Source organism: Bos indicus x Bos taurus, chromosome 19, assembly GCF_003369695.1.
Source record: "Bos indicus x Bos taurus breed Angus x Brahman F1 hybrid chromosome 19, Bos_hybrid_MaternalHap_v2.0, whole genome shotgun sequence".
Classification (NCBI taxonomy): Eukaryota; Metazoa; Chordata; class Mammalia; order Artiodactyla; family Bovidae; genus Bos; species Bos indicus x Bos taurus.
The window spans coordinates 59,391,652-59,407,090 of record NC_040094.1 but is presented as its reverse complement, the minus strand read 5'-3'; the positions used below and the strand labels follow the sequence as shown (position 1 = coordinate 59,407,090).

The following is a 15,439-nucleotide window of genomic DNA, read 5'->3' as shown; positions in this document are numbered from 1 at the left end:
AGTTGCCCAGTCGTAGAGTGTAGGCACTTTCCATGACTGTATTTCTCAGTTTGGACTTGAACTTGGGGATCCCTACACCTCTTACAGGCACAAACTCCTAGACACAGCTTTGATCCTCAGTGGCACCGGGGAGTTATTTTCTAAAACATCTTAGCTATTTCTTTTGCTCTTTCTTCCCACCCTTATCCCCGTGCCAGGGAGAAAAAAAAAATTAGCCAGCCAAGAGTACATCCAATTCCCTTTCTTAATTAGAAGCAAAACGTTGGAAAGCGATGGCACAGTCGCTTGAAAAGCATTTGCAAATTATCCAGGAGTGCAAAGCGAGCATATTAAGGAAAGCAACAGAGGTCAGGGCACCTGTTCCAGGCTAGTGGACAGGGTGATCCACACCCGCAGAGTGCCTGTCAATCACGGCCAGTGGGGACACCCCTAATCCCTTCACTCTTTGCTGGCCACGCAGGGAGAAGGGCTCGTGCGAAATTAAAAAAACAAAACAAAATAAAAAAAAAACACAGAGCCAATAGCACAGCTAGGAAATCTATTCTCCCAAACTAACACAATAGAATGCCTAGTAGATTTTAGGGAAGCATTCAAATAAATAATCACTTCCTGATAGTGGAGATGAGCTTTCACACATTTCAGCCTGAGCTGAAGCTCAGAGATGTGGAGGACAGAATTTCTTTTCCAAAAGAAAAATTTACTTCTCATGGACTCTCTCAAGAGACTCTTGAGAGTCCCTTGAACTGAAAGGAGATCCAACCAGTCAGTCCTAAAGGGAAATCAACCTTGACTATTCATCTGAAGGACTGCTGCTGAACCTGAAGCTCCAATACTTTGGCCACCCGATGGCAAAGAGCTGACTCAGTGGAAAAGACCCTGATGCTGGGAAAGATTGAGGGCAGGAGGAGAGGGGGACGACAGAGGATGAGATGGCTGGATGGCATCACTGACTCAATGGACGTGAGTTTGAGCAAGCTCTGGGAGACAGTGGAGGACAGAGGAGCCTGGCATGCTGCAGGCTTACAGACTGAACAATTCACTTATAGACAAGGAATGACGCCTTCTAAACTCTGTGGTCTAGGGAAGGAAGGTGTGGTCTTGATCATGAGCATTTTCTGACTTCAGTGGTTCTTGGGAGCCAGTTGTGCCATAGCAGATGTAGGAATGGCTGATTAGAGTGGATCCTAGGCTTTGTTTTCCAAGAAAATGTTAAGAGCACGTAGGCACATGGTAGGCACTCCATGGATGCTGCCTATGACATCGCCATCACCTCCCAAGGCAAGCCAGGAGATTTCATTCTTAGATGGCTGTAACTGAAAAGACTGTTCCTTCAGCTGTGCTGACATTTGTCCCCCTGAGCCCTCCACTGCTTGGTTGGAAGAGAACACAGGACGAGCCCAGACTCTTCCCCACGGTGGTCCCTCCAAGGTGTAAAGTAGATTCTATCACCTACATCTGCTTTCTCCAGCCTAAAATGTCCAGTCATTGCAGCCACTGCTTCCGTCTTTGAGTTTCCAGCCCAGCGTGGTGGGGAGGCTCATCTGTAGGTTCACGGATGTGTAAATGTCTTCTACCCTTGGGTACCTGGAGGAGGGAGCAGATGGCGCAGGAGTCCCAGGGGAAACCACTTTTAGGGCTGACTTATCTTCCCAGGGCTCCCTCAGTGGAGAAGAGGTTAGCAATGAATATTTAAACAAATAAATGACCAAATGAATGATTATGTCTCTCGTTGAATTAAAGCTCCAATTCTTTTTCTTGCTCCTGAGTATGCTTGTATCGCATGTTTGAGGGATCTGATTTCAGGACTCTACTTGGGTCCCTCAGAGTCTGTTCATTTTTCACCTCGATAGAGCCCGTCGGAATTCCAGCAGTTTGGGATCTTGCAATTTAATGACTTAGCCATCCCTCAAATTACCTGTCCCTCCAGCCTTGTGTTAGCTCCAGATTAATTGCTGTGCCATCAGTGTGCCCATCTGAGTGATTAATTAGATTATGGTCAGCTTAGATTCATGTTCCTGGTTTTTTTTTGTTTGTTTGTTTTTTGTTTTTTTAAGGCAGAGGAGATATCCTTTGTCTTGTCTTTCTGAAACGCAGGGTGTTATGGACTGAATTGTGTCCCCAAAACCCATATGTTGAAGTCCTGACCCCCAGGACCTCAGAATGTGACCGTATTTGGAAATACGGTTGTTGCAGATCCATTAGCTAAGACGAGGGCATGCTGGAATAGGGCTTGTCCCTAATGCAACATGACCGGTCTCCTTCTGAAGCAGATGCTTAAAGAGGGAAGACAATTGATGAGACACAGGAAGAAGACGGCCCTCCACAACCCCAGGGAGGAGCCTGGACCAGACCCTTCCCTCCCTGCTGGGAAGGAACCACCCTGCCGACACCGTGACGTCGGACATCCAGCCTCCGGGTCTGTGAGGCCGCAAATGCCTGTTCTTTAAGCCCCTCAGTTTCTGGTACTTTGTTGAGCAGCCTTAGGAAACTAACACAGAAGGGGAGGACCAGCCAGCCCTGGGGTCACTCTCAGCTACAACTGTTTCCTCTGAGATACAAGACCCTCTGTGCCGTAAACGCCCCCAGGGCAGGGGAAGGGAGACCTGGGTGCCAGCCCCGGAAGCAGCCTGCCTCAGTGCTTCATCCGCTGACACCACAGCAGAAAGCAGATGTGAACTTTCGTGGCTTCCACAACGAACCCCTTCAGGATGGCCGTGGGAATGTTTTTCTGACTCGTGAGCACCAGAGTTAAGAGGAAGATGTCCAGGTTTACTGATGACCACCATCTGAAACACGCAAATAATTCAAAGGCAGAGAATGGAAAATGGGACGCTTCTGCCACCATGATCTCCAAAAAGGGACATTTCCCCCTCATGGAAAGAGAAAAACCGGGCATGTTGGATTAGGGACAAATCCTATTCCAGTGTGCCCTCATCTTAGCCAATGGATCTGCAACAACCGTATTTCCCATTAAGGTCACATTCTGAGGTCCCGGGGGTCAGGACCTCAATGTATAGGTTTTGGGGACACAGTTCAGTCCATAACACCCTCCATTCAGAAAGATGAGACAAAGGATATCTCCTCTGCCTTAAAAAAAACAAAAGGTAACATGAATCTAAGCCACATAGAATCTAATTTATTGAGACAATAAATGAAAACTCAGAATTCAAGAGTCGAGTTGTGTAACAGAGTAGGGTTGGGTCCTGGGGTCCACACATCTAAAAAGAAGTCAGGATTACAATCATTGCTTGATTCTGTTGGTATCAGAAAGCACTCACTGATAACCAACAGCAATGCAAAATAACTCCCTGCTTGTCAGCTCGGGTACGAGCTCGGCTGTGTCTTGGACAACACATCAATTTGTTGAAAACACATGTAGCAAAAGAAGCCGCGTCTCTTCTTCCAGGTGTCAGAGCAAAAATCCTTCTACTCTTCCGGCCAGCAACCCAAAGGAAAGCACGGGGATTTGTGGCTTGGTTTCCTTGACAACCTGATCTTCACTCTAGGCACCATCTCCTGTCTCTAAGCAACAGGGCACTCTTCAGACTTACCGGGAGGTAAAACTTGGCACTTATCCGGAGTCTTGAGGAGCAAGCATATTAGGGCAGGACCCCAGGAGCGTGGGAAGGTGCCTGCCCCAGATGTCCTCACCAGACCCCAAAGACACCCTGGGATCCGCCCTCCCCAAATGCTGCTGCTGCTGCTAAGTCGCTTCAGTCGTGTCCGACTCTGTGCAACCCCATAGACGACAGCCCACCAGGCTCCTCTGTCCCCAGGATTCTCCAGGCAGGAGCACTGGAGTGGGTTGCCATTTCCTTCTCCAACTACTGAGTGCTTGGAGTTCCACGCCTCCACTCTCCGCCCCGGCTTACCTCTGTCCTCTATCAGTTCATCAGCTGGCTTCCCACACGTCCCCCTGCACACAGAAAGGCCCTACGTGGCCCTACGTGAAACAGGCTGACCCCAGAGCATGGGGCACAAAACGCAAACCCAAGATGCTGCAACAGTGACTTAGTGGTTTTTGTAAACAAACAAAAAAGTGTTTTATTGGAAGAGGAGGAGGAGGGAAAAATGACTATTTTGCTGTACTGACATCTAAGAAGACTTCGTTTGTGCCTCAAAACAGGATTCGGAAACCTTTCTCTCTTCCTAGCCATCATGCCCCCACCTCCTCCCCATCGCAGAGCAGGGAGGATTTCTGAGAACATACAGAAGAGGAGCAAATGAGCAAGATCTCTGGAGGTGACAGTTTTGAATGTTAAGAACACCAAGAGAAGAGAGTTGATGAGTGCAAAGCCCGGAAGTTGAAAGGGAATGAGATTTGGATGGCGAAGGTGCCGAACATTCAACGGCCGGGTCCAGTAATCAGGATCACGGCTGTTTTTCTGGTACCTTTACGCCTCAGGCAGGCTCATCTGCTACCAGAGATCGTACTTCATGCTCATATCACCTGTGAAGAGCGGGGTGCAGCCTGAATTATTCACCTTCCTTCCTTCAGCTTGGAAAGTTGTCATACGTAACAATCACACGGTCAGTAATTTTCAAAATATGATGGAAACGAGAGACTGACTCCTAACTCTTACTTATCCATAGTAAGGGGGAATTTGGCTTGTCTAAATTGCTATAATGCAAATGTAATCTCCAAGTTTTATTGTCCCCAGGAACTGTGAATCATCTTCTAATTAATTTTTTTTTCTGACAGCTCACCAGCGTGACTGATCTGTTTGAGATTCATGTCCCTGTTCATTCTCCCTGGAGCCGACCAGGAACGGACCGCTACTCACACTTAGATGTCATTTCACTCACTGCACTCAGTCAAAGAAAGGGGAACAGAAAATGGAATTCTGATTTCAGAATTTCAGAATTCACCCTTGGTTAATTGTTATTTGCAGAACATGAGTAACATTTTAATTATCTTTAACTCCACATCATAAAAGCTAACAAGGGAGTGGAGACAAAACAGAATAAACAGGGGCTTATTAGGTACATAATTAATGGGCGCTAAAATTAGCCCACATGAATATGAATGAACTGGGACCATTATAAAGCACGCACCTCAGACGTTATCAACTGATTAAACTGCATCTCAAATGTCACCAATTGACTAAACTTGTTAGGTGGCACAGCTTCTGAACAAACGAGGTCACTCAACAGGAGAGAGACAGACCCACCAGAAGATGCAAGGGGGTCCTGTGATGGGTTATCAGGCAAGCAAGGGTGCTGGGTATTTTTATCAACCAACATTTTAGAAGGGCCACCATTCTCTTCACAGTGAAGCAAGGACAAATTAAACTCCTGTCGAAGATCGTCGTAAAGCCAGTGGGGACTCTGGACTTTTTATTTAGCAGCACGATCATACTTTCGATTAAGGAGGGCAGCAGCGGCCAGCACGCTCTGAATAACCGGTGCAGTGACATCTCTACGTGGTCCACACGCCAGCGGTGCCGTCCAGTAGAACCTCCTTTGAGCGTGGCGCTGTCCTCGGCCGGCTGTCCAATAAGGCAGCTCCAGCCGCCACGGCTCTCTAGCAGCTGACATGTGGTGAAGTACCACCGAGGATCTGCATTCTGGGCTTTATTTAATCCTGATCAATAGAGGAACATCTGGTGGCTCCAGGATTCAAGCCCTGGCCTTGTCCACATGGGAGTGTACTTAGCTGGGCTCTGAAAGGCTTCACACAAACCATGCAGGGGGCCCCCAGACCTTTTTGGCACCAGGGATCGGGTTTGTGGAAGACAACTTTTCCACTGACTCGGGGGGATGGTTTCGGGATGATTCAACCTCACTGCATTCATTGTACACTTTCTTTCTATTATTACTACATCAGCCCCACCTCAGGTCGACAGGCGTCAGATCCTGGAGGCTGAGGACCCCTGTACATCTGCCTGGCGATTGTACAAAGACTGGAAGTCACAGGAAGCTTTGAGTCCTAATACAAAAATAGGTTTGCATTCTCTTGCTTTAACTTCTTTTCCCTTTAATTCACATAATATGTAGCAGGATGATGTAACCCAGGAGATGTGTAAATGGGTTTTGATTTCAGCCCTCATCCTCGTGCAGCCTTCCAACAGAGACTTCTTGTTCTGATGGCCAGAGACGAGCACTCGGGCACCTGTGTGTCTGGAGCCTCGAGGCCGGAGCTGATGGTGAATCTAATGTTGCCCTGTCGCTTTTGAGCAGTGACGCAGGGATCCGAGAGCTGCGATTTCACTCTTGGGGAGTTTGTGCCAGTTCTTACCTTCCGACCCCACGGCCTGATTTGGGAGCGAGCTAGGAGTTTCTGCCGCAGCGCATACGCAGGAGCACAGAGCTCCGAGCGGAATGTCACCCCAGACAGGAGCCCGGGCTAATTATCGCATCAGGCTTCCCACTGAGAACCAGATAATTAAAGGAGAATGTTACAGTGTTTCCAGACGCCTGGAGTAAATGTTATCTTCAGGTGTAACCTCTGGAAGAGGAAATGAAAAGTGATCTAAGACGGTCCCACCGAGACCACCAAGACCAGAACCAAGCGATCTTTGAGGAGAAAAAGGAAGCTGAAAGTAGGCAGGTGGAGGGATGTGAGGGGCCAGGAGGAGGTGAGGGAAATTAACCTTGTTCAGGTCCTACTGTGTCCTGGCCATGGTTATCCGCACTCCATGGCAGGCAACACGGGAGTGGCTTTGCTTGCTGCCATCTCACTGGACACTGAACCACAAGATAGATATTATTCCCATTTTGCAGCTGGGAAAACTGAGACTCCCATAATCTCACCTAAGGATCTTCAGCTAGCAGAGCATCTGGTGGCTCCAGGATCCCAGCCCTGGCCTTTCTGTCTCTAAATCCTGTGCTAGCCTCCTTCCTTGATGTGGTTAAAGAGGTGACTGGGTCTGCCTGGGTCCCGCTCGTCCCCACTTGACAGTGGAGAGGGCTGTGGGGGTTGCACGGTGACCATTCCACACACGTCTGCAGAGCCCACAGCAGCAGGTGCCGCTGGGCGAGGATGAGGCTTCCGGTCCAGGTTTCCTCTGCCAAGATCTCCTTGCTGGACAGAGCCTGAGGCATCAGGAGTGACCCCCACACCAACATGCCGATGTGATGCTGCAGGCATTAACATCTGATGTGGCAAGCTTCAAAGAGTGAGAAGCATTTCCTGAACATTTCTGGAACTGTTGCTGAAAAGCTCTGTGATCCACTGGAAGAAAAGTGATGATGTTCATTGAGGTTCGAGGGGCCGATGGAGGTGGCACGTGGACTTCCCTGGTGCTCAGACGGGAAAGAATCTGCCTGCAATGCAGGAGACCCGGATTTGATCCCTGGGTCAGAAAGATCCCCTGGAGAAGGGAATGGCAGAACCCATTCCAGCATTCTTGCCTGAAGAATCCCATAGACAGAAGAGCCTGGCGGGTTGCAGTCCATGGGGCCGCAAAGAGTCGGACATGCCTGAGCGTGCACGTACAGCAGGGGAGGCGTGTGGAGATGTGTGTGGATCTCACTCTACCAGGACCTGCTCTGTGCCCGTGAGCTTGGTCTTTAACCTCTCTGGCTCTCAGTTTCCAAAATGTAAACCAGGGTCTCAAATATCTAAATTGTCTAGAGGAGCACTGGACGTCTGAAGTCTCAGAAGGCCTCAGGAAGTGGTGGCCTCTAGCATCAGTGATTTGTAGTTTTGAGTAGGGTTCAGCTTACCCACTGACTGAGCCTGGGTCTCTGGCTGCAGAAAATATCCCTCCAGTTTCTGGAAGCATAGATCAGTGAGATGGCACTAGTGGTAAAGACTCTACCTGCCAATGCAGAAGACGCCATAAATGCAGATTCGATCCCTGGGTTGGGAGGATCCCCTGGAGAACGAAATGGCAACCCACTCCAGTATTCTTGCTGGGAAAATTCCAAGAACAGAGGAGCCTGGTGGGCAACAGTCGACGAGGTCACAAAGAGTCGGACACAACCAAACACATACATATAGATCACTGTAGAATCAGCGGCTCCTGCATCAAGGTTTTCCTGGAAAGGTCCACGTATAACAGCAGAATTCTCTACTCTTTCTTTGCCCCAGGAAAATGAAGACTCAATGAGCTCTTCTTTCCGGCTGTTGGCTCCTTCCTGCACCTGCTCACGGCTGCCCCTGCAAAGCCCCCCGGGCAGCAGGTGGAGATCACAGGAGGATAGAGTGAGTGCTGGGGCTTGTGCCACCAACAATCCCTGGGCCCCGGGGATGGCATCTTTCCTGGCCAAGGAGACTCTGCAGACGTGATTATCCTGGATTATCTGGGGATGGGGTAACGCCCGCTGACTACCTGGGTGGGGCCCGAATTGCAGTCACTGGGGTCTTTATAAGAACGAGTCAGGGGGAGAAACGGTACAGAAGGGGATGCAATGCGACCATGGAGGCAGAGGCTGGAGCCGTGCGGCTGCAAGGCCAGGAAAGCCAGCGGCCCCCAGGAGCGGCAAGAGGCCAGTTCCAGTGGCAGCGCGGCCCTGCCAACATGTGGCCTCCTGGCCTGCAGGCCCGTAAAGAAGAAATCTGGGCTGCTTGAAGCCACTAGGTTAGGGAGAATTTGTTCCATTGGAAGCTAATACAATCCTTCATTCTGTCTCCCACCAGTAATTCAAACAACTCCAAGAAGAGTCTCTCAAGCATAAAGGAATAACTTTACTTTCATACTTTTTGTGTATGTTGGGGAGAGATGAGGGATGTTGAGGTGCTTAGGTGGTGGAGAGCATTTTGGGGGTCAGCAGATACAAGCTATTATATGTAGGAGGGACAGACCACAAAGTCCTACCGGATAGCCAGAGAACTGGATTCAAAATCCAGTGATAAACCACAACAGAAAAAAGTACTTTTTGAAAAGAATGTATAACTGAACAGCAGAAATAAATACAACACTGTAAATCAACTATAATTCAATTAAAAAAAGACCATTTTACCTACTTACACGAATCACAAATATTCATTATAGAAGAGCTGAGTTATGACTCTCACAGAAACATGAAGGAAACAATCAGCTGTAATCCCATAACTCCAGGATCCCAAGATAACCAACCCGTGTTAACATACACAGGAATAAATCTGTGCGGTTTTGTTCCCTGAAACAAAATCACTTCCGATGAAAACGTCGAGCGTTTGGTTTAAAGCCATGAAATGGGGTCTGTTAGGAGCCGTGAAGGGAGATGAGTCACATAATTCAAAGCAATGGTCGAACGGTTCTAGAGACACGGAGAGCGACCTCCGGCTCTGTGGGTGTCGCGGTAACAGCCAGCAAAGCAACCTCGACTCTCGGCTCTGATGCGAAGAAACTGCATAAAGCAAGTGACTCACCTGGCCGCTTCTTCTAAAGACTTTTTCAGGTCAGGTCAGACAGCAAGGCAAGTCCAGTGTATCCTGGTGATGCACAGAGCGTAAATACGTCCCTCAGCCCACCTGGTGGCCAAGGTGGAGAGGAAGCTGGGATACCTGGGTCCCCTGATGGGAAGGATGGCAGGTCCCCAAAGGCGCCAGCCACCCCCAGAGCCCGAATAGATAATGCACTTCAGTACGAACTGTACTCAACACGGCTCCAAAAAGGAGATGGACTTATTACAAAACAGAAGCACTCACAGACTTATGGCTGCTGAGGGAGGAGGGAAGGATCAGAGGAAGGATAGTCAGGGAGTTTGGGATGGCTATATTAAGCGGATAACCAACGAAGTCCTGCTGTACAGCACAGGGAACTCTGCTCAGCCTGGATGGGAGGGGAGTTTGGGCAAGAATGGAAACAGGTGTGTGTATGGCTGAGTCCCTTTGCTGTCCACCTGAGACGATCACAGCATTGTTAATCATCTTCCCCAACATAAAATATAAAGTTAAAAAAAATAATAACATTTTCTTTTGCTTCTGAAAAAAGAGAAGACAATACAGGCCTTCTTATAAGAAGCTCCATTTACGAGGGGGAAATAAATACATATAAATAACTGCCATTGAGAGCAATAACTATCAAGACAGAAGCAGATACAGGATGTGGGAGGGAGGGGTGTCACCCAGAAAGGAGCGGTGAATGCTGTGAAATAAATGGAATAATGGACTGGGCTTCCCTGGTGGCTCAGAGGTAAAGAACCGGCCTGCCAATGCAGGAGATACACGTTCGACCCCTGGGTCAGGAAGGTCCCTGGAGAAGGAAGTGGCAGCCCACTCCAGTATTCTTGCCTGGGAAATCCCATGAACAGAGAGGCCTGGTGGGCCACAGTCCATGGGGTTGCAGAGTCAGAGATGACTGAGCGACTAAACAATAATAATAAAGTATTAATGCTACTTATTTTTCACTGACTCGTTCAAGGCCAGTGCTGGAAGGAACCACCACGATCATTTAGCACCCCGTCCCTCCTCCAATCACCAAATTTTCAAATGGAGCAAAGGAACCACCACGATCATTTAGCACCCCGTCCCTCCTCCAACCACCAAATTTTCAAATGGAGCAGTGCTTGAATGAGATAACTTCTAGAATCCCTTTAAGCTCTAAATTTAACTTTTCAGTACACAGACCATAAGCTACTCATGAAAAGAGATTAATAGAAACTCGATGGCTGGCTGATTTTTAATTCCACTCTGACACAGAATGGCAGCCTGTTTTCCAAAGGCCTGGAAATCTCTGGAAGGCTCTGAGCCCTGGAGTGTATCCAGCGCTGCAGGGAAAGCCCATTAGGACACAGGGAGCTCCAGAGGCTACAGAGTGGGGTCGTGTTCACGGAAAGCGTGCAGGTTTCCTTGGGAGATCATTTTCCAAAGGACTCAACTCCCCAGGCTGAGCCAGAGACGGACTGTGAAGTGCGGAGTCGACCCTCCCCTCAGGAGTCTCTGCAACCCCGCCTTGGGCCGGCAGGGCTCAGGTCTACTGGCCTCCGTCAGTCATCACCCTTTTCTCCGGAAACATTTCAAGCGCCTGCCCAGCTGGACAGTTTGTTTCTCTAAAGCAGGGGGTCCATCCTACTCTGGAGCTGTGGGTGGCCTTCGTGAGGTCTGTGAACACCCAAGGGCCTGGAAGTGTTAGTCCCTCAGTCGTGTCTGACTCTCTGTGACCTTAGGGACTGTAGCCTACCAGGCTCCCCTGTCCGTGGGATTCTCCAGGCAAGAATACTGGAGTGGGTAGCCACTCCCTTCTCCAGGGAATCTTCCAAACTCAGGGATCGAACCCAGGTCTCCTGCACTGCAGGCGGATTCTTTACCATTTGAGCCACCAGGGAAGCCTGTGAATACCCCAAACTGCCTGCAAACGGGTTTGCGTGCAACCGTCTCTTACAAGAGGATCCACAGCTCTCAGCAGAGTCTTCACGGGACTGTGAGCCACAGATGTCTAAGGATGCTTTTATCCTTGCCCTGTGTCTTAAATATGAACCCAAGTGCCCCGGGTGTGCGCTCACACCTGTGTGCGTTCTCAAGCTCTAGGAACCTCTGGGAGACAGCACACACGCTAACAAGCTTTCGGCGTCCACAGTTAAAAAAATAATTTTTTAAAACAAAATGTCATCCCCAGGACATGTAAAACTGAATCAGCCAAGACAAAAAAACTTCAAAAAAAAATCAATTATCCATTTAGTCACTGTGAAAATCTATCTTAAAACCCAGAGTCTCTGGGAACATCAAAGCTCTAGTTAAATTTTTAATAAACCATGAAGGCAAGTGTTAAAGAAAGAGACCTTTTCAAAGGTAGGTTGGTGACAGAGAAGTTCTTGAAACGGTGCTCATCAAAGGGGACGAAGCTGCCCGAAGGTGCCAGTGAACTTTCCTTCAGACTGAAGTCAGGAGCTTGACACTCTGGGATTGAGCCCCACTGGAGTCTTGGGAAGCACATATATTTATATTTAGATCTTTATTCTTTTTCAACTGGTTAAACAAGGAATCTTACATGGCAGAAAGAAAGCCACTAATTACTGTGACTGAAAAGATAGCATAAGCATAGTTCTCTTCTCCAAGGATTGAGAATTGAATCCATAATTCTCTTCTCCAATAATGTGCTCAACCTGTTAACTCCAACCTGCAGTTAACAGGTTGAACATGTCTGTGGAGGTTTGGGCGCTGCCCTCTGCAGAGCCCTCGGTCTCCCAGCGGGCTCGTCAAGATACTGGGGGTGTGGGACGTCCTCAGAGGACCATGCATGCCCAAGGCAGGGGAGCCAGGTTCGGTCCCTGGTCAGGGAACTAGATCCTACATGCTGTAACTAAGGATCCCGCATGCTGCAATTAAGACCTGGCACAGCCAAATAAAAAAATAAATTTTAAAAATTAATTTTAAAAAAAATACTAGGGGTGAGCGTGACCAGATCTTTCCACGGGGGCAAACCCACTTTGGTCAGATTTGTGCCCGGGGGTCTCACATACAATATCATCTCAATCCATACTGAAACCCACTTTGGTCAGATTTGTGCCCGGGGGTCCCACATACAATATCATCTCAATCCATACTGTATAGCAAGCTCCAGGAAAACAATCAAAATAGCTGACTGTTTTTGGGCAAAACCTTGACTTTTACCCAAAGGGAAAAAGCCAAGAGGGAAATGAGAGGGAAACAGAGGCTGAAAAAAAATGAGGCCAATCAGCCTATATGATCATAGGATAGACATTCCTAAGATTCAGGACAGAAATACTTGAGGAAAATGCTTCTCGTTTAGAGGAAAGCCTGAGCCTAAAAAGTAATTAGACACTTAGTCTTTCGACACATTTCATGTCTATACACACACACACATATGTACACAGAGAGACAAACACACACACGTGTAAGGTTTTCCCAAGTGGTGCAGTGGTAAAGAACCCACCTGCCAGTGCAGGACACGCACGTTTGACCCTGGGTTGGGAAGATCCCCTGGAGGGCATGGCAACGCACTCCAGTAGTCTTTCTTGGGAAATCCCATGGGCAGAGGAGCCTGGGGGGCTATAGTCCATGGGGTCCCAGAGAGTCGGACACAACTGAGTGACTGAGCACACACATATACATACATGTGTGTATGTATGTATGTATGTGTGTGTGTGTGTGTGTGTACTGGAATACATAATATATTGAAATTTTGCCTTCTCTAAAAATGACCCCCCAAAATCTTCATTGCACAAGCAAAAGAATTTCAAGTTACCCACCGAGGGATAAACTCAGTTTGGCTGTGGCCTTTTCTCCCACAGACTGAAGCCAGAAGATAACAGTATTCACAAGGGCTTCAAGGAGAAATACGTGCCCCTGGCGAGCTCTGCCCAGAGCAGCCTTCGCACCTGTGTTGGGGTAACAGGGTGACATTATGAACTCTGCAAGGACTCAGGTAATATACCACCTGGGGCTGCCCCCTGAACAAGGTCATCACTCAAACTTGAGCTCTAAAACTATGAAAGATGAATCAGAGCGTTTAAGAATTCAAGACTGAAGGAGTGAGGGGACTTCCTTGGAGGTCCAGTGCAGGTGGGGTGTTCATCCCAGTCCGGGTACGAAGACCCCACACGCCTCGGGGCAGCTGGGCCCGCGCACCACAAACCACTACGCCTGCGCTGCGACCCGGACCCGACACAACTGAAACGAAGTGAACTAAGTACTTTTCAAAGAAGACTGAAGGAATCAGGAGCGTTATCCACGCTAATAACAGCTTCCGCTTTTCACATGCTCAGACGGCCGCAGTACTGTATATACTGTGTATGTACACATCTGATCTTATTTATCAAAGTAGTGTAGATCACCTTGTAAAGAATAGCCCAGTCATCTCAGTCACAGCATTATCCCCACTTTATAGATGAGAACACCGAGGTTCAGACAGCTCAAGCCGTTGTCAAGATAAACTATTTAGTAGGCCATAGAGATGGAACTCTAAAATGTACCACAAGGGATTCCCCAGCATCCCTCAACTTGGCTTTTAATAGTATCTCCTGTATATTTAGCTGTTGTTTCTAGTTATTCTCTATATAACATATTATTTTTTAAATAGAACACCAACAAGTTTTTTTTTTCAATGAAAATAAATCCAAAGACATGAAACAAATTGGTTCAAATTTGCTAAAAAGGAAAGGATCACAATGCAATCGGGAGGAACCTCTGTATTCTAAGTCAGTCACTAAAGGGATGTGCCTATAGACTTAAATCATACATAACACAGGACTTTTCTGATGACCCAGTGGTTAAGATTCTGCACTTCCTCTGCAAAGGGTGCAGGTTATTAATCTGCCTGGCCCATCTCTGGGAACCCTGCGTCTCAGGTGATGGGCATCCTGACCAGGCTCACCTGTGAATGACTGCAAGAAGGAGGAAGGGACACATCCCCCCGGAGGCTGACCGGAACCAGGAAACAAATGTTCGCCTTTACTCTCTCCCTTTTCCGTATAAGAGAAGCCTGAATTCCAACTCAGGCAAGAAGATTCTTTGGGATGTGAGTGCACCGTCCTCCTGGTTTGCTGGTTTCCCAAATAAAGCTGCTATTCCTTGTCCCAACAACTCACCTCTTGATTTACTGGCCTGCCATGCAGTGAGCAGTACAACCTTGGACGTGGTAACGACAGGGATATCTCCGAAAGATGCCCCCAGGAAGGAAGCAGGTGAGACAAACATCAGTGTAAAACGATACTGAATTCAATACTTTAACGGAGGGTCAGGGGGACCTGCCTGGTGGTTCGGTGGTTAAGAATCTGCCCTTCAATGCAGAGATTGTGGATTTGATCCCTAAGCCCACGTGCCACAACTAAGACCCAATGCAGCCAGAAATAAACATTAAAAAAATTTTTTTAAAGCATTAAGAAAAGCCACAGACATTCCATATTTACGAGAGGCAATAGCTAATGAATCTGTGCCCAAATAACTTGGTATCAAATATGTGAAGAAAGGAACTCAGAGGTGGACACCGGAGTGAAATTGTCTGCAGTAACTGGAACAGGAAGTTGGAACATACGATGACCAATCCAGAGCCAGTAACCCGAAAGATAAACTCAGGAAAGACTGGCGCTCCTTCCCCCACGGCCCCCTGAAGCAGGGGTCCCCAGGCTCCGGCCACAGACGGGCATTTGCTGTCAGACCAACGGCAGCACTAGATTAGACATAAAGTGCACAAGAAATGGGGTGCACTCGCATCATCCCCAAAGCACCCCCACCGCCCCGTTAGACATAAAGTGCACAGGAAATGCGGTGCACTCGCATCATCCCCAAAGCACCCCCACCGCCCCGGTCCACGGAAGCATGGTAGATTAGACATAAAGTGCACAAGAAATGCGGTGCACTCGCATCATCCCCAAAGCACCCCCACCGCCCCGTTAGACATAAAGTGCACAAGAAGTGCGGTGCACTCGCAGCATCCCCAAAGCACCCCCACCGCCCCGGTCCACGGAGCATGGTCTTCCACTAAACCGGTCCCAGATGCCAAGAAGGCTGGGGACCACTGGAGAAAGGACCCGCACCACAGCTGCCCAAGCCCCGCTTCAAGTCGCCGAGCCGACAGAGACGCTCCCCCTGCGGACGCTCGGGCGGGCT

General features: G+C 48.5%; 1 protein-coding gene across 7 annotated transcripts in view; it reads right to left on the bottom strand.

Annotated features, from left to right (window-relative positions):
- Positions 1-15,439, bottom strand: part of SLC39A11 (solute carrier family 39 member 11) — a 376,154-nt gene that overhangs the window by 89,444 nt on the left and 271,271 nt on the right. The window lies entirely within an intron of this gene.